We start from the raw sequence: 18794 nt of genomic DNA, 5'->3' as shown, positions 1-18794 counted from the left end.
TGTGGATTAACCACAGTGTATTTAACCGTTCACCCATTGAAGGACATCTGGATTCATCTTTGACTCATGGATTATTTAGAAGTATGTGGATTTGTTTCCAAGTGTTTAGAAGTTTTCCTGTTATCTTGCTGTTATTGATTTCCAGTTTGATCCCATTGAGTTTGGGGAGCATACACTGTATAATTTCTTTTCAATTCATTGAGGTTTGTTTTACAGCCCAGAATATAGTCTTATCTTGGTTTATGTTCTGTGGGCACTTAAAAAGGATGCACATTGTGTTGTAGGAGGGAGTGTTCTACAAATGTTGATTAGATTCTGTTGGTGGATGGTACTCTTGAGTTTTTCTGTATCCTCACTGATTGTCGAATGGTTTTATTAATTGTTGAGAGAGGAGTGAAGTCTGCAGGTATAATGCTGGATCTCTCTATTTCTCTTTAGTACTGTCACTTTTTGCTGCGCACGATTGTATCGCTGTTGTTTGGTGCATGCGCATTTAGGATTGCTGTGCTTCTTGGTGGATTGACCCTTTATCATTGTATAATTCCCTCTCTGTCTCTGGTAATTTCTTTGCTCTGAAGTCTCCTTTACCTCATATTGATATAATCACTCCTGCTTTCTTTTGAGTGGAATTTGCATGATATATTTTTGTCATCCTTTTACTTTCAACCTGCCTGTATCATTATACTCAAAGTAAGTTTCTTGCAGACAGCATAGAGTGGGTCGTGCTTTTAATTGTCTTTAGATTATTTACACTTACTGTTATTATTATGTTAGGACTCAAGTATGCAATTTCATTTTTATGTTTTTTGTTTATTCTCTCTTTCATTTCTGTTTTCTTTTTCCTGACTTCCTGTGGGCTACTTACACTTTTGTCTCGTGTGTGTGTGTGTGTATTTGTTCTGCATATTAAACTAGGTGTACATAACATGTCACAACCCACTGGTGCCATTTTACCAGTTTGCGTGAAATGTAGAAAACTTACCTCCTTTTATGTCTTTACCCTCCTTCTGTTTAACAATGGGATTGTCTTAAACTTTTCCTCTGATACATTTAAAACCACATCAAACAGTATTACAATTTTTGCTGTCAGGTTTAATGCAGAAATTCAAGAGGAAACATAGTAGTTGTATTTACCTATACTTTTGCTTAGCAGGTTTCCTTCATAGTGCTCCAGGGTTCTTTCTTTTATTGTTTCTATTTGGTTTAAAGAACTTGCTTTAGCCATTCTTTTGGGAGTAGGTCTGTTGGCAACAAATTTTCTTCCTTTTCCTTCATCTCCGAATATCTTGATTTCCCCTGCATTGCTGAAGAATATTTTCACTGGACATAGGATTCTGGGTTGATAGTTCCTTCCACGCATGAACATGTTGTGCTACTTCTTTTTGGCCTCCGTGGTATCTGATGGGAAAACTGCTGTCATTTTCATTGTTTTCCCCATATACGTAGGAGTCATTTCTCTCTGCCTGGTTTCAAGATTTTTCCTTTGGTTTTCAGTTTTACTGCAATGTGTCTTGATGGGGATTTCTTTGAGTTTATTTTGTTTGAGGTTCTTTCACTTCTGTGAATCTGTAGGTGTCTGTCCTTTTCCAAAGTTGGGAGGTTTTCGGCTCCGGGCACTTGCCCAGCTCACCTCCTTTCTCCTCTCCTGGGACTCCCGTGGCAGGGATGTTCGATCTTTTGTTACCACAGGTCCCTGAAGCTTTGCTTGTTTGTTGGCTTGTTTTCCTTTTTAGTCTATTTTCTACTTTTTAGTTTGGGCAATTTTTAAAAATGTTTACTTTGTATTTTTCAGTTGCAGTTTCCATTCAATATTACATTAATTTCAGGTGTACAATGTAGTCCTTAGACATTATGTAACTTATGATGTGATCCCCCTGGTGAGTCTGGTACTCCCGCCCGGTACCACACACAATTATTACAACACAGCTGGAGTAATGTTTAGTGTTCTACCTTCCAGTTCACTAATTCTTTCCTCTGCCCCCTCCATTTGCCATTGAGCTCATTTATTGAATTTGGTATTTCAGCTATCTTTTTCTGTTCTAAAAATTTCATTGGTTCTTCTTTATAGCTCATCTTTCTTTGCTAGACTTTTCCCCCATTGGTTTCAAACATTCTCATATTTCTTTGCTAGGATTTTTTTTCATTGGTTTCAAACATTTTCATAGTTGCTTGCTGAAGCATTTTTATAATGGTTGCTTTAAGATCTTTGTCAGATAATTTTAACATCTTTGTCATCTTGGAGTTGGCATCCATCGGTTGTCTTTTTTCATTCAGTTGAGATCTTTCTGGTTCTTGATATGATAAGTGATTTTTGATTGAAACCTGGGCATTTTTTGAGAATGTGGATTTCACTTAAACCTTCTGCTTCCACTGGCTTTAAAAAAATATATGTTCCAGTGGGAAGATTGGGAGTTCTGACTCATTATTGCCAGGTGGGGTTTGAAGTTCAGGTTTCCTACTTGGCCTCCATAAATACCCCCCTGGCTGGGCAGGGTTGGAATGCCCAGTTACTACTCCTCACGTGACTCTCACTGATACCATGCAGGTTGAGGATGGTCCCATTACTACTGACAGTGATAAAAATCTGGACTTTGCATTAGGCCTCCTCTGACACACTCCAGCAGGGAGGGTGAGGGTACCTCATTACTGCTGGGTGGGGGTGGGAGCCACGGCTACGCACTTGGCCTTTGCTAGCATGGATTAGGGTGGAGCCACAGGTTTGTTTTTTTTTTTTTTTTGTATTTGGCAGGGTTAGCGCAGTTATTGTCTAGAAGTTTTTTTATTTCTGGACTGCCCCTTTCCCAGTCTTTTGGCTAGAAAGGGCAGGCTTCGTTGGTTTGTTTGTTAGTTTGTTTTGTCTGTACCCACTGGTATTTCTAGGCAGCCAGCTTCTTCAGCCCCAAATCTGGGCTATATGAGGCTGAAAGAAAACCTAGGAATCTTACCATCCTGTTGTTCCTCAGTCTTCAAGGTCCCCAACCAGCTGCTTCTCTACACCTCTCAGATTCTTATGTTTGTTTTATGTATAACGTCCAGGGCTTTTAGTTGTATTTAGGGGAAGGCACAGGGAAAAGTACATCTAGTCCAACTCTCAGATGTAGAAGTTCCCTGTACTTCTTTTTCTTTATTACTTTTTAGAGTTTTTGAGAATGCAGTTCATGTACTAGGGAAAGTTTTAAACAGTACAAAAGGGACACGGTGAAAAGTCTTTCCACTCCTGTGCTCTGGCAGCTGTCCATGGTTCCTCGACCAGAGGCACTGTTACCAGTGCCCGTGGGGGTGGGGTCGAGGGAGAGAGAGACTCCGTGTGCGCGTGTAAGTTCTCCTTCCGTACATGGTGGTGGCGCCAATTTAAATGTCCGCCGACCATGGATGAGAATGGTTATACACACTGGTTCAGCAACACTGTGTGCATTAAAACACATTCGCCGACCTGATACATGAAAACCGGATCTCGTGATCGTTTTAATTTGCATTTCCTGCATTGTGTGAGGCTGAACATCTTTCCAAGTATTTAAAATACATTTGCGTTTCCTGCTTTGTGGACTGACGATTTAATTTCTTCTTTATTGTCCATTCCTCTGTTGGGTTGTTACATACAGACTTGCCCATGCACATTGCTTATGTAGTAGGGAAATCAGCCCTGTGTTTGCCATATATGTTGAAAATATTTTTTCTTATTTTCATTATTATTTGACTTTATTTTTTGGTGTTAGATATTTAAAATTTGTTGAAGTCAGATGTAGCCTTTTGTATAAAATGACATTTGAATTTGGGTCATGCGCTAAAAGTCCTTCCTAGTTCAAGATTATTACAAACATTCTTCCACATTTTTCTTCTAACTCTTTTCACAGTTTCATTTTTTGTTTAGGTCCTTGATACATGTGACCCATTTTTTTTCCAGATTCCCGAATTGTCACAACGCAATTAGTTGAAAAGTCTGTCTTGTCCCCAGTGGTTTGAAATGGCACTTTGATTTATTGTGGGTCTTCTCTGTGTGGGTGCTTACCTGCCTTGTCAGCAAATTGCAGGTGGCAGCTGGTGGCCTGGGGAGGCTGTGCTGAGGTCATCTCAGAGCCATCTGCGAGGGCGGGGACACTTTCAGAGTGGGATAAGGAGTGAGGGTGTCTGCTCCTTTCCACCAGGGACTGCTCTGTGGTTTGATCTCATGCAAATGGGCTGAGCTTGTTTCAGGGATGTTGTCCAATTACCTCACCCCCTGAGGGCAGGAGGCCCCTCTGTCTGCTCCTCTCGTGAACCCACAGGTCCCGCTCTTTCCTGAAATAGCTCTGACATCCACCCTTCCTCCCTATTTCCCTATTGTATCCTTGACACCTGTTCACGTCAGGCTTTCAGTATTATGGTCTGCTTTCTGAACACCTTCCTAAATGTTTGTATGAGCTATCCCTTACTGCCAAAAATATCCCCAGAAACTTAGTTGCTTAAAACAACACACGTTCGTTACCTCACAGAACTCTTGTTTCTGAAGGCTGGGAGTCCCAGCGCATTTAGCTAGGGCCTGGCCTTCAGGGCCTCTCATGAGGCTGAAGCCATGGTGTCACCCAGCTGGGGGCTCTCATTCGGAGATCCCACAGTGGAAGGGCTCCCTCCCTTTTCATGTGGTTGTTGGCAGCACTCAGTGGGATCCATGGCAGCTTGCGTCTTCGTCCAGGAAGGGAGAAAGGGCCTCAAGGGCCAGTCTCCCAGCAAGACAGAGCTTTATACAATGCAGTGTGGTCCGAGGGGTGACGTTTTATTATTACTTTTGGCCTATTGTGCCAGTTAGCAGTCACAGGTCCCACCCGCACTCTACGGAAGGGACTTACCTGAAGGTGTGAGCGCCGGGAGGCAGGGCTCGTGGGGCGCCCTGAGAGCCTGTCCACCACAGCGGGTGTTTTCCCTCAGGCTCCCTCCACTGCGGTCCATGCTTTGCCATGGAGCCAGATTCACTTTCCTAAAGCATATCTCTGACCACCAGTCTTCTGCTCAAAAGCCTGCATTAGTTACAATTCAGAATTCTTCGTGTATTAGCACTCAAGGCTCCCTCCAAGAGCTGCCTGGCAGTGTCTGTCAGAACTGGCGACACACGGATCCTTTGACCAGACTTTGTCCCAGAACAAGACTTTCACACGAGTGAAATAATGAATGCACAAATGCAGTCACTGCACAACTGTTTGAAGAAGCAAAAGACCGGAAACATCCTAAATGGAGGGGAATGCTTAGCTGCACGGCCACGTATGCAGATGATGGAATACCACACAGACACGAACACGAATGAGGCACGCTTTATACAGTTGTAGTCCACACAGGTGGTTCTCATAGTGTGGTTCCTGGACCAGCAGCACTAGCATCACCTGGGAACTTGTTGGAAATGTATGTTTTCAGGCCCCACTCCAGACCCACTGGATCGGAGACTGGAGTGGGGCCCAGCAGGCTGTGTTTTAGCAAGCTGGCCAGGTAGTTCTGATGCATGCTCCATTTTGAGAATTGCTGGTTTACTATGTAACATTGAATAGAAAAGGTAGAACGATGTATCTAGTATGCTAGCACTTATACATGAAAGGTAACAGAGGTATATATTTACTTGTATGTGCATAAAATACTTCTACAAGGATACATAAGAGACACGGCTAATTTTAGTTACCTTTGAAATGGGAAACAGGATAGCTAGGGGAAGGGTGGGAAGGTGATTTTTTACTGTATATCCTTTTGTACCTTTTGTATTTGAACCACTTAATGTATTCCTCATTTAAAATATTTAAGTACAAAGCCTCCATCCATCTGACCTCGGCCTTCCTCATTAGCATCCTCTCTCACCTCTGACATGGCCTCTTCATGCCAAATTTGCCTCTTCACTGTCCCTTGGGTTGGGGTCACATTTCCTGGCCACAGGCCTTTGCTTAATTCCTTGACCCATCTGGAATTCCCTTAGTCCTCTCTGCATAATCAAAGCCAACTCACGCTTAAAGGTCAGGCCCAGATGCTGCTTCCTTTGGGCAGATTTGCCTGGCCTCTCTCAGCTGTAAGGGTTAACAGCCCTTTCTGGCTACCCTGTCCTGTGCCTCTCCGATGCTCACCGCACACTTGTCTTCTTTTTTCTCCACTGTCAGCTCTCCGCGGGAAGGGACTTGGCCCTGCACATCTCTGTCCCCAGCACCCAGCCCAGCCTGGGTCCCACAGCAAGTGGATGGCTAAGAGTCTTTTAGTAAATAACTGAACGAACAAGTGAATGATGGAGAGGGGGCCACGGGGGCCCAGGACGGCATGAACAGTGAGTGGTAATTGCCCAGGGAGGAGAAGATGAATCTGGGCAGGAAGGATAGGGAGAGGCCGCCGGGAGCAGCTGCTGGTGACTGGGCTTTATACAGGGTTTGCTTTGGGGCTGAGCTTGAGGGTGGGCTGGGGAGGGAACCCTTCACCTAGGAGGCCATGGGATTTTGTTTTATCGGGAGCGGGGGCAGTGGGGGAGGAGTTCTTTTAAAAAGACAGGTGTGCTTTCGTGGGAAGTGGGGAATTGGGGGGTAGAATGTACGTCTTAAAAAGACCTCACACAGACTGGCAGAAGGGAAAGCTGCCTTACCAGGGAGGGTTCTTTTTCTGATGAAAACCAAGTCAAGAACAAAGCTATTTTTTTAATATCAAAAAGAATATGTCCCTAATGACCATGCTGTCCCCAACCTCCTTCCATCTCGAGAAAGCATCTGACATTTCCAGCACATTTTAATTTTCTAACCAAATAATGAAATAATCATATTGGCTGCTCAGTCACAGGATTCATTTTCTCTCATTCCTGGGCTTCAAAATTCATCTCATATTTTAATCTGTTTTGAGCTCTTCTCGATTGCCTTGGAGATGGAGCCAAAGGTGCCCTGAACTCCTGTTGCCTGGAGCTGTTCGATTTGGGTTCCTGTGGGGTGTTTCCCTGAGTGAAGAAGTCCATCTTGTAGCAGCAGCAGGAGTTCTAGGGGGATCGGGTGGGGATGGGCCTCACACCTCATGATTCCCTGAGGATAAATCAAAGTCCAGATTCTGACTCTGGGGAACCTCACGTTCCATCTTCCTCTTTCTGGTGGAAATTTTCTCCCTGCTACTCCACTCTGCATGGATTAGCGCACTCAATCTCACATTCGCCTCTAAGGTCATATCCGTAATTGTGCCCCCGCTATTTTGACGAGGAGAATGTGGTAAAGAGAGATGAAATAATTTGTCCGTAAGCTGTTGTCCCATTTCAGGCGTGTATGTCTTGGCTTCTGGACCAGGCAGCGGGCCCTCCGGGCGCTGTGCCGGGCAGCACAGAGGTGCCGGAGTCAGTGCCGATGAACTGTGGAGTTCGGGTCTCCTGAGAGACCACGGAGGGGCCCCGCTCAGAGCAGGAGGCCTGGAGTCTTCTGCACCCTTCTTAGAGCCACCGGGCTGATTTGCAGAGGGGTGGGGGCCAGTGGAGGTGCCCGAGAACATGCCCAGCCTTCTCGCTGTGGGCAGAGGGGCAAGGTGGCACGGTGATGCAGATGACAGGGGCTGTCCTGTGGGGTGTGAAATGTGTGGGTTGTGAGATTGTTGGAGAGAGCTGGGTGCACATTGAGGACTACCCTGTGACCATGGCCAGAGGGGAGCTCCCTGGAAAGGGTCCCCCTTTTGAAGATGAGGGGGCCCATAGATGGGAAGGCCTAGGCAACGGGCTGGGGTTAGAGTAGGCTCTGTCCCAGGGGTTTTCTCTGCGGTGGGGTTCTCATCCTCCAGTTGGGCTGTCTTTGTCCCATAAACATAACCAGCCTTGGGGCAGGCGGTTCCCATCTGCCAGCCTCAGTTACCTCGTTTGCATAAAGGGGAGAAATACCCAAACCTTTGCTGTGGCAGAGCATTGGGAAGGTGAAATGGGAGTGTGCCCATTGGGTACTGGAATTACATGAAGGGAGGCAATTTCCCCTGGTTTTCTTCCGACACAGGTGGTGGGCTTGTGTGTTTGACCACACTTGCTGCATCTGCAGCTTTAGGCCTCCCTCTCTCTCTGCTGTCCCATGAGCCCGCCTGGGGGTGTCTTTTCCTCCATAGAGGGGTTCTGAGCCCTCCCTGCGTGGCCTCCCTGGATGCCTCTGATGCTCCCATCCCCAGAGGTTCTGATCCCGTGGTCCCAGGTGCAGCCTGGGCTTGGTATTTCCTTAAAGGCCTCCACTGGCTCCAGCATGCCCTGGGTTGTGACATGCAGTCCACAGCACAGTACAGGGCTTGAGCGGAGAGAAGGGAAGGGAGAGAAGGTCTGTCAGACTCTCAAGGGCAGCATATGGATCTAGAGCAAAAATTTTAAAGCACGTTTATTAGATGCTATGCTATGTTTTAAGCCTGACACTGGGTATATTTTGCAAGGTTAAACTACTACTAAAGGAGTAGTTTGGATTTTATGCTTGTTGGAAGAATGTGCAGGTAGGTTAACATGAGTCTCCCCTGGAATCTGAGAATTGAGACCCAGGAAAGGGGAGCTGGGGCCCAGCAGACTCAGAGATGGGAAGCCGGGGTGCTAAGGTTGGCTCACTCTGTGAGTCTGGGGAAGCTCCCTAACTTCCCTGAACTCAGCTTCCTCATCTGTCACATGGAAATAATAGTGCCTGTCTCGCAGAGTCATTGTAAGGAATAAGTGACCTTATTCATGAAAACATTTTGAGAAAACAAGACTTCTATACAAATGAAAATATTGCATAAAAACAGTGTGTTCTGTATTCTGTCCAGTGTGACTGTCTGGACGCCATCCTTCAGGAGTTGTGCCTGACACAGGGAGACCAGATGTCCCAAGTTTCTGGGCTCTGGCCCAGGTTTATGCCATCATGTGCATTCCAGACCTCACCCACTCTGGGCGCCACTGGCCAGCCCCCTCCCCGCCACGCCGATCTTCCAGTTCCATTGCTCTCCACTGGCTCCTTCCCCATAGGAAGGACGCATGCTCATCTCTCCCACAGTGAAAAGAAAACACACCTGTGACCCTTGGACCTTCTCTATCTTCCATCCTCCCCCCTTGGCCTTATAGTCAGGTTTCTGGGACATATGACTTACTCGGAGACCTCCCTTTTCCTCACCCCTCCCACCTCTGCCCTAGCAGAGGCCACCAGTGACCCGTGGCCACCAGCTGCTCTATCCTCATCTGCTTGGGTCTCTGCAGTGTGCCCTGCGGACCATACTTTCCATGACACACTGTCCTTCCTCAGGTTTCTTTACATCCTCCCTTCCCTTCTCCTCCTCCCCTCTACCTTTGGCTGATCACCTGGTCTAGGGGCTTCACTTATTAAATGTTTCTCAAACCTGCAGCCTCCTCTCAGTGCTCACCTCTACTACCTCGGTGGTATCTCTCACCTGGGCCATTGGTTGGACCTGTTAAGGTGCCCTGACCACCCTCCCCTGGCTCTCTCTTGCCCTCCAGGGTCAAGTTCAGTATACAGTCCTTTGTGCTCTGATCCTTCCTGCTCCTCCACGTTCATCTCTTCCAACGCTTCCTCTCTCGTGTGCATTCATTCCTCAAATGTCATGGTGTGTCATGGCTCTGTGGTTTCCCACACTGTGTAACATCTGCCTGAGACCTTCCCTGCCCACCATAACCCTAACCTCATACTGGAGGAATGTTCATTGTATAAATCCCAGCTCAACTGTCAGATCCCTCCAGGAGCCTCCCCTGCTTCCTCTGCTCCATCCCCCAATGGGATTCATTCACCTCGCCTTGCTCTGGGCCACCGCAGCTCACGGACTTGCCGCTTTCATAGCTCACCTCACGCTGCGTTATGCGCACACCGTGTGCTTCCCCAGGGCCTGGGAGCTCATTGAGAGAAGGGGTCATTGCTGGCGCTCTCTCTGTCAGGCTCTGGCTCTCACACTTGCAGAGCCCAGTGCAGAGGTGGTGCTCAAGAAATGTTTATAGAATCACATCGAACTGATGGAGGGCTCATGGGGCGAAGGACATCCTGACATGCCACAGTGACTTCTGGATCTGCCTCATATTGTTCATGTACTCCAGTGCTTGGAAAGTATGGAGTTGGCCAAAAAGTTTGATTGTTTTTTTTTTCCCATAAAATGGCTCTAGTAGTGCTTAGTTGTCTTTAACTTAATTGAAAACAGTCTTGTATGATTGTATTGTGACAGCTGTCGTATCAGTGTGCATTTTTAAAAAACATGCAAATTGGTGAATTTTTATGTAGCCATTTTAATATTGAAAATGGAAGATAGTACGTTTTTGGCCTACTATGTTTCACTATTTCAAGGAAGGTAAAAATGCAACTGCAATGCAATAAAAAATTTGTGCAGTGTGTGGAGAAGGTGCTGTGACTGATGGAACGTGTCAAAAGTGGTTTGCGAAGTTTCGTGCTGGGGATTTCTGGCTGGACGATGCTCTGCAGTTGGATAGATCAGCTGAAGTTGATAATGATCAAATTGAGACATTCATTGAGAACAACCAATGTTCTACCATGTGGGAAATAGCTGACATACTCAAAATATCCAAATCAATAAAGTTATTGGTGGAAATGCAAAACGTGTCTTTTATTTTACGGAAAAAGCCATACGGACTTTTTGGCCAACCCAATAGTTATCCTCACACGGGACCTACTGCTAACGCACAGTTGGCAGGAGCCTTGACGTTTCCAGACTCCGACATGTTCTGATCTCAGCAGACAGCTGGGAGCTACCTCCGTGAAAGCCCCATTCATGACAAATTCTGGGTATACGCACGTCCTCGGATTCTGTGGCTGAGCCTGTGGAAGCAGCCAGAATGCCACAGCTCGAGCCAGGGAGAAACTCCAATGTCCTGTCTGCTTTTCTGGATTCTTTCCCCAGGTTTCGCTCCCCCGCAGCGTAAGCCCCCCTAGAATGGCAGTGGTCTCTGGCCTCTGGCCTCTCCTTGCCCTTCCTCTGCCTCTGCACTGGACTCCCCTTGACCTCAGTGCAGGTGATTTCTTGGTCCTATTTCACACTGCCCACAGCTTCCTTTCCAAGTCGACTCCCTTCTGTCCTTGGGCAAAAGGGTAGGGATGGCTTGTTGATGTCAGAAAGTGTCATCACAGTATGGACGCCCCCAGCTTTTGATGGGTTTTCAAGGGACCAGACTTGCAGAGCAGCCTTTTCTGGCCTCCCAGTATATCCTTGGCCTGTTGGAAGGTCCAACTGTTGTTAAACACATTCTTGAAATTTGCCTTTGTACATTTGAACCTCACTCTTACAGTGGCGTCTGCTGTCGGTTATGTTGCCTTCACTATAAAGCTGTTACTTTTAATTTCCTGTTACACATAATGAAATACACCTGTAATGCAGTTGACCCTTGAACCAGGAGCCAGAGGCACTGACTTGAAAATTTGCCTGTAGCTTTTGACTCCCCAGAACTTAACTATTACTAGCCAACTCTTGACCGGGAGACTTACTAATAACATAAACGGTCTAGTAATGCATATTTGTATTATGCACTATATTCCTACAATAAAGTAAGCTAGAGAAAAGAAAGTGTTAACAAGAGAATCATAAGGTTCATTTGTAAGCTTTTTTCAAATTTTTGCAGATCTCCAAAAAGTTTTCCAATACATTTACTGAAGAAAAATTGGGTATAGGCGGACCCATGTAGTTCCAGCCCCTACCGAATGTGATTGCATGTTGTAGTAGCGCCCCCTGCCACAGTCTTCGAAACTCATGGTCAGCCCGTCTTCATGGTTTCCTCTTTCTAAATGTGCTCTGAAAACTTTCCTTCCTCCTGGGTGAACATGACAAATAAGAGAAAGTTTGGTTCTCACAGGGGAGGGAAGGGGTTGAAGCTCTGATGGGGGAATGTCAGGCCCCGCCAGCTCTGCTGGCTGTGCGTGTGCGTTTGTGGGTGCTGTGGTCATCCTCTCTGTCTGCTGGCCCTTGGCGGGATTGCCCTTCCTCTACCCCTTGCTGTGGGGTGGGGCTCCAAGTGCAGTTCCGGTCAGCAGGAAGTGAGTGCCATCTGGGTTTCACTTCCAGCAGGAGCATTTGATCACCAGCGAGAGGGCCTCCGCAGCTGCAGGCCAGGCGGCAACACCAGAGATGGTGGCTGTGGCCAAGGCCTGACACCCCGAGTGACTGCAGCAGGACAGGCCACACGGGTTGGTTGTTACTGCCGCCTACCCTGGCCTGTCCTGAGTGGGGCAGAAATTGTGCTGTGAAACAAAAATGTCAACTCTGTGGCATTTGTGTAAGGCTAACAGGGAAGTGAAGAGGCTGGAGTTTTGGTGGATCTGTACCATGAGCACGAAACACACTTCTGCTGCCTCAGGCCATGAGATTCCTGAGTGGTTTGCTACCACTAGCCAACCGGCCTGGCACGGGGGGCGGGGATGGCCTGGGCAGGGCTCAGTGGGGCAAAATTGGAAGGCCAGTGAGAACACCCTCGAGCCCACTGCAAACTCCTCAGCTTGGCAGTCGCCTTCTGTGCCACTGGAGAAGGCCAGTCCTGGGTCCTGCCCTGCCCTGCCCGGCGCAGCCTGTGGGGAGTCCCTGGACCCTGGGACCCAGACGCTGAGCAGGCTTGTTTTCTCCCTGGAGCTTTTCTTCATCTCTGTTTCATTGTCACCTTTCCTTTCATTGTCACCTTTCCTAGTGCCAGCATCAGGGCTCCTGAGAGGCAGAGGTGAGAAAGTGCGGGCTCTGTGTCCCATTTCCCGGCTGTGTTTCTCCAGGGCTTGGTCTGGGCAGAATTAACAAGGAGGCAAAGTTTGTCCTTCTGATACTCCCCGCCCTCCCCCCAGCTTCCACCTCCCGCTGCTGCGGCCTCCCCTCCTGGCCTTCTCTACCTGTTCTGTGGCTGGCTGTTTGCTTCCATCAGAGTGTATGCATTTCCTCACCACTCTGGGACAGATCTTCTTGTGTTTCAAAGTGATGGACTTGTAGATCAATCTCAGTGCCTATGCTAAGGAAGAGTGTGGCGTGGGGGTGGGGGTGGAGGGTGTTGAGGCTCCCCTGTGCCCAGAACCGAGCACAGTACAATGGCGGGGATGGGGCGGGGCTCATGACCAAGGCCTGGCCCTGCCTCGAGCCCCTTGCAGACCACTGGGGCAGGGGCAGAGTTGCGCAGGCAGAGTGTTCAGGGCTATGGTGTAGGGTGACGTGTGTGAGGAACTGTGCGTGGGATCCAGGCTGTGAGAGCTGAGGGGGCTGAGAGGGTGGAGAGATTGCTCTGTGCTCTGGGCTGGTCAGGGAATGCTGAGACCCTGTCCAGGGGCCTCTGTTTCCCCACCTGTTAGACAAGGGAGGGTGGGCTCACTGGTGGTTTTTTGATTGCCTGATGATGAGAATGGCCAGGGAGACTTGTTCAACATCAGGACTGCTGGGACCTACTAGAGAGTCTTATTCTGTGACTCTGGAGTTGGGCTGGGCACCGGGCTCTTTATTTCTTGCCCAGCCTCCCCTCCCCACCCCAGTTTCGCCCAGGAGCTGGGATGTTGGGGTTTGGCCTGAGCAGGCTGTGAAAGGTGTGGGGGGTTTGGAGGAGGACCCAAGAGATGCCCATCTCTGTCAGAAAAGCACCTACCACAGCGGGGGCAGGTCACTTGGAAGGGGGACAGGGACATGTTAAATGCTAATTGGTTGCAGAATAATTTACCCACCCGGTTTGCAGGACCAGGGCAAGGTTGTTGGACAAGCGCGCCCTTTGGAGGAGGGCTGCAGGCAGCCTGGCTGCCCCGAGTTTCATGGTCAGCCCTGACATGGTGATGCTTCTGGCCGCTGGCAAGGCTGTTCGAGGAAGTTCACTTTGCGATGCTTTAGCAGAAGCATGGGAGTTGGGTCCCCACCGCAGGCGATGAGATGGGCAGCCTCCACTGGGCCAACTCCTTTCCTAGCTGGAAACTCTGACGATCAGTCCCGCAGACCCAGCAAAGTAGGATCCTATATCTTTGGGGAGAGGGTTCTCAAGCTCCCTCTCCTTGCTAAAATGGGTGCTGGGTCCACCTCCACAGTATCTGACTCCAAAGGTCTGGGGAGGGAGGGCAAGAATTTGCGTTTCTGAGAGATGGCAGGGTGCTGCCCTGCTGCTGGCCCCAGGACCACACTTTGAAAACCAGCCACTGCCCCCAGGGCACCTTTACTCTAATTGGGACCTATTCCCACCCACCCAGACCAGAGAATTATGAGGCAGTGAGTGTCAAATTCCTGAGTTGAGCTGAAGGTGTGAAGCACCAAGGAAGTAGGGGAGAGGGAGTGTGTAGTTAGGGGGCTCCAGAAGCAGAGGGGCTGTGAGCAGAGGGGCCATGAGGGTGGGCAGATCTGGATTACTGTGCCATCCACTGCAGACACATGGCCTATGATGGGAGTGGCGCCCCCTGGAGTTGTGCAGCGCAATGTCTCTGGTGAGTGGAAAGGCAGTCGGGGCTGGGCTTGTGAGCAGGAACACAGATCAGAAAGCCCAGAGTAGGCCTGAGGTGTAGCACAGAAGCCAGTGCCCAGTGGAGTTCCCAGTAGGGCAAGAAGGGGGGAAGATTTTATTGGGGGTGGCTCGTCAAGTTCTGAAATACTCAGGTGAGGAGTTCAGATTTTATTCCATAGAGAACTGGGAACAAATCAACAGCAGTTGAGCTCCCCCAAGCAGACATCTGGAAATGGACTTCTTTAAGTTTTGAAGAACAGATTTTCAGTAGTAGCTCAGCCTGTGTGTGTGACATGATTTCAAGGTTTCATGAGACTTCTCTGTTGTCCCCCTTTCCTTCTTGCTCCTTGGCTTCTCCCCGACAGTCCTTGAAATTTCACTACTAGAGATTATATCCTTTTGTTCTAAACATTACCCTGTCCAAGAGGCTTGTGCTGTGAACCAGGGACTCCCAAGAAGAAAAGTCGGTAACCTTAGCGTGTAATGTATGCCAGGCCCCCTTAGCAGAGGTTTACATGCCAGTCTCCTTCTCCAAGGACCAGTGGGCAGGGGACCTGGGACAGGTAACTCTGATGAACCAGAGGCAGAGGGGGAAAGACTAGGTGTGGCAGAGGTGGAGTACCACTATTACGTGTCAGAGAAGAAGCACAAGACGGAGTGGGTGTAAGGCAGCCCTCTGAGACCTGAACAACAGGTTGTTCTTGGGGTGGCTAAGGCTGGCGGCGCTGGATGCCAACAGCATAGGAGGGCTTCAGTGTGATTGGTGGGCTCACAATAGCTCGGCCCAGTCCCCATCTTCCTTCCTTTCTTCAGAATATTGAGGGGAGGGTACCGCCGCATTTCAGGCCCAGCCCGCACACACCAGCCTTCTCCTCTCCTGCTTAACAGGCTAGACAGACTGGAATCGGTGCTAGAGTCTCCGTCAGGAAGCAGGAAATAGCCGTCTCTCAAGTCACGTTTTCAAGTCCATTAGATACATATGCTGCGAAAACAGAGTAGGAAGAGACACTCTGTTCTAATTTTATTTGGAGACGGTGTGTTGACAAGGAGATCTCAGATGAGTCCTTTTGCCAGGTGATTAATCACCTCTTTATTTTCCTGTTTCAAAGTCACGTTTTTTCCACATCAGATGGTCTGTAAGTGGGAACCGTGTACACAGTACCCATAAAGTTCCAACAGGAAACGGGAATGAACAAAGTCATTAATAGTGTTCACGTTGAGATCGGTTACGGCAGCCGACACCACCCGTTTACACGGTCTTGTAGCAGGACGGAGTTTTGCCCACAGCTGTGGATTTCCAAAGGCGTATTCCCGGCAATCTCATCCTCAGAAGACACTTTTACGGAATGATGGTGCCTGAGAAACTGGAAGCTGATTCCTGCTCCCACTTGAGTGGCTTTGATTCCACATAATTTGCTGAAAGAAGAAAAATTTGAAAGGCCCAGGAGTGGCTTGGAGTGGAGGCAAAGCGTTTGCTGGGGGGTGGGAGGGATCAGGCCTGGCCCTGCTTCTGTCTCAGCTCTCCGCCCCGTGCGCATGGCCCTTTGGGCCTGACCACCCCCAGGCTGTGTGATGGCGGCGGGCGTGCTGCAGCCATTCTGCTCCTCACCTGTACTAATACTGGCCTGACGTTCCTCTGAGAGAGCTGAGCACACGTACTCGGAGTGACCTCTCGGGAAGGCCGCCTCGGCCCTGCGCTCTGCCTTGTCACAAAGCACCAAGGCACTCTGAGAAATGCCCTGAGTACATTTTCCTGAAAACGCCTCGATTAGGGTCATTAAGTGGTTTTAACATCAAAGATACATAAAATTAGAGGAAATTGGGAGACAGGGGCTGTCTCAAAGCCCCACAGGGGTCAGAGGCTGATTCCAGCCTGCAGCTGGATGGAGATGCTTCCCCTGCCAACACTGTTGGTTACCAAGAGCCTGGGAAAGCTCATTCATCAAACAACAAATTTGGGGAAAGTGACAGGATTGAAGGAGGAGGAAGGCTTTTGGCAAGCTAGAGGCTGTGGTTTTGGGCCATGCTGGGTGCATCTTGGTGTGGCACACAGCACACTCTCTTTGGAGTTAGAAGATGTGGATACTGCTATCAGCTCAGCCCCCTGTTACCTGTGTGATTCGGGGCTACCTGAACCTCAGTTTTTACATCTGTGAATTGGGCATGACTATCGTTACCTTTCCCCCAGCATTGCTTTGAGGATAAGGAGGTACTGGATAGGAAGCTCTATGCAGATGGCAAGGCATGGCAAAAACAAAAAGTTGTTATTATAACCATTTCTGTTCCTACATTGACTTCCTGAGAACTTTCTCATCTTTTACTTAATGCATAGCTGTTGATGATGGGACTCTCATACACAGATGCCTAAGGCTGCTGGCTTGCCTGAGGCCCCCCTGAAAGCGGGGGGTGAGGGAAGCCTGGGCCTGGGCTCCAGACCCAAGGACAGCTTTTCAGCTCACCTCTGACCTTGACATTACTTTGCTCCCCTACTTGTTCGTTACTTCTGCCTTTGACTTTGGTCACTTCTGTTCTTCTCTAAAGTTCAGCTCTTACCTTGACATCCTTTGAGACACATTTTCATCTCCTGGCGCCCCGTGCCCCTGGGGCTGCCCACTGCAGTGCCTGCCACCCACCCCTGGCAGCATCCTAGTCCTAGATCTAAACTTTCTGCTCCTATACCCCACCCCTGGCAGGCCAATGAGCTAAAGAGGACCACCGAGTGACAGTGTGACTTCCCTTGGGGACGGGGACTTCCTGGAGGTGATGCTTCCACTAAAAAGAGTGGCTTGAACTGTAGGCCTTTGGGGCCATGGCAGCATTTTTGGACAAGAAGCCCCATTGGAATCCCTTGGATGCCCCCAGGGCCTAACAAGGTGGTTGGTGCCCAGTGGGTCTGTGAACATCTGGTTGGGTTGGTGGGTGACACCATTGGGGCAGGTAGGTATTCTCACTGCTTCTGGGACTCAGTCTCATTCCCTCATCAAGCATTTATTGAGCACTTAGTGGGCGTCAAGCATGGTGCTGGGTACTGTCTTTGGAGTCCAGTCCAGTCGATGCCAAATTAGGTGGACGGACAAGGTTGCATTTTAGGGTTAGAGGTGCTCTAGGAACGTGCTGTAGAAGCACCCACTGGATCCCAGCCTGTGGCTTCCTGGGAGAGGAGACCCTTGAGCTGAACCTAGAAGGTCAAATAGAGTGAGAAAGGGGCCTGGTCAGGGGGCATGGCACCTCTAGTCCCTGCCCTTCTTTCTGCCACGGCCACCGAGGCTCATTTTCTGGGACTTAGCAGTCTGGTCTCTCCACCCAGCCTCCTCCATGCTCTGCCAGAGAGAAATCTCCCAGTGGCTAGGATTCTGGGTCCTATGCTGAGCCTAAGTTTGCTCTGTGGCTGATGTGGGGCTGGGCCAGGCCGGGGGGTAAGCAGGGAATGGGCACTTTTTAGGTTCCCTAGGCCCCACAACTGCTGCTGGGAAATCTTAATCCACCACTCCAATCAAAGGTTTCATGTCTTCCAGAATAAGTGATTTAACTTATCTTTTAGATTGCAATTGACTTCAGCACATAAAAGGTTCATTCAGTTTGAAGCAGCATCTCCGCCAGGAATGGATTAAGAGCAAGAAAACAGTTCTTTCTTAACACGGGTGCAGCTGGGACTTTGGAAACCCAAAGTCACTTGTAATCTCCTTTTGGGGCTCGTCAATGCTGAGAGGCCCTCCTTCAGTCAGTGGTAATATGGTCTCCCCTCTGGGGAAACCCTTTGGCTCCCAACCCAGCAGGACGTCCATGCGGGAGGAGAAGTTTAGCTGGTTGAGATGCACAAAGCCACTCTTCTTTTAAAGCCTTTGAACTTGGACCCCTCCTTGCTGGCTGCTGGCTGCATCCTCCTTTTCGGCCCCTGCCCCCATCACCAATAAGAGTCCAGGGAATTGTGAGCAGTGGTGAGTCCCAAGGGCTTCCTGAGTCAGTCTCTGGAATGAGTACCATGAGGGACACAGAGGAAATGTGAGCCATGGCTTCCCTGCCAAAATGAGTTTACATGTCACTCCCGTCCATGGTTGGAGGAGGGAGTGTGTGTGTGTGTGAACTGATTCAACTCTGTGGAGGGCAATTCAGCAGTGGCTGTGAAATTTTAACGCACAAATCCTTCGGCCCAGGCGTTTCACTTCTATGAATTTATCCTACAGATTCAGGCACATGTAGGTCAGGATATATGTATAAGGTTGTTCATTGCAGTAATGTTTGTAAGAGCAAAAGATTAGAAACAACAAGTGTTTATCAGCAGGAGTCTGGACTAACCAAATGTAGTGCAACCATACCGTGGAATAGTATGCAGTCATGGAAAAGACCAAGGATGCTTTTATAACACTGACCTGGGATGATCTCAGAGGTATTGTGATAACAGCAAGTATATAACAGTGTTATGGTATGGTACCACTTGTGTAAAAAG

At 48.8% G+C, this 18794-nt stretch overlaps 1 protein-coding gene across 2 annotated transcripts in view; it reads left to right on the top strand.

Moving 5' to 3' along the window:
- ZBTB7C (zinc finger and BTB domain containing 7C) overlaps nt 1-18794 on the top strand; it is a 293509-nt gene that overhangs the window by 39495 nt on the left and 235220 nt on the right. The gene's annotated exons all lie outside the window — the stretch shown is intronic.

This window comes from Desmodus rotundus, chromosome 10 (genome assembly GCF_022682495.2).
Source record: "Desmodus rotundus isolate HL8 chromosome 10, HLdesRot8A.1, whole genome shotgun sequence".
Taxonomy (NCBI): domain Eukaryota; kingdom Metazoa; phylum Chordata; class Mammalia; order Chiroptera; family Phyllostomidae; genus Desmodus; species Desmodus rotundus.
The sequence above is the reverse complement of the archived record's forward strand: the minus strand, read 5'-3'. Positions and strand labels throughout refer to the sequence as shown.